This window comes from Pygoscelis adeliae, unplaced genomic scaffold (assembly GCF_000699105.1).
Source record: "Pygoscelis adeliae isolate BGI_AS28 unplaced genomic scaffold, ASM69910v1 Scaffold275, whole genome shotgun sequence".
Classification (NCBI taxonomy): domain Eukaryota; kingdom Metazoa; phylum Chordata; class Aves; order Sphenisciformes; family Spheniscidae; genus Pygoscelis; species Pygoscelis adeliae.
In genome coordinates this window covers 152,515-152,891 of record NW_008824763.1, presented here as the reverse complement: position 1 = coordinate 152,891, position 377 = coordinate 152,515, and the positions used below count along the sequence as shown (strand labels likewise).

At 42.4% G+C, this 377-nt stretch overlaps 1 protein-coding gene across 1 annotated transcript in view; it reads left to right on the top strand.

Moving 5' to 3' along the window:
• LOC103916555 (zinc finger and BTB domain-containing protein 16-like) overlaps positions 1–377 on the top strand; it is a 23,269-nt gene that overhangs the window by 19,792 nt on the left and 3,100 nt on the right. The gene's annotated exons all lie outside the window — the stretch shown is intronic.

The window sequence follows — 377 nt, the reverse complement described above, 5'->3', positions numbered from 1 at the left end:
CGGTTTTGGCAGCCCGGCGAGCAGCCCCCCCACCCCTGCCATTCCTAAAGGCACCGCAGATCTGTTGGTTACCTTGAACATCTTGCTGCTGCTAATGAATTGCTAATACAATTTTCTAGATAATTTTATTTCCATAGTACTCTCATTTTAATGTCTCCAAAAAGCTAGCATTTATTTGCTTAATCTCCCCACGTAATACAATTTGCACTGACTCATAGGTTCTGAACAATCAGCTATGCATAAACGAAAGCAAATTGTTTAATAACACAAAGGTCTGATATTTTTATTGACGGTGTATAAGTATCTGGGGCTGGGGTTTTTTCCTACTTTTGCTGTTGTATCGACGCAGCCGGTTTTATACCCGTGCCCGTGGCTGG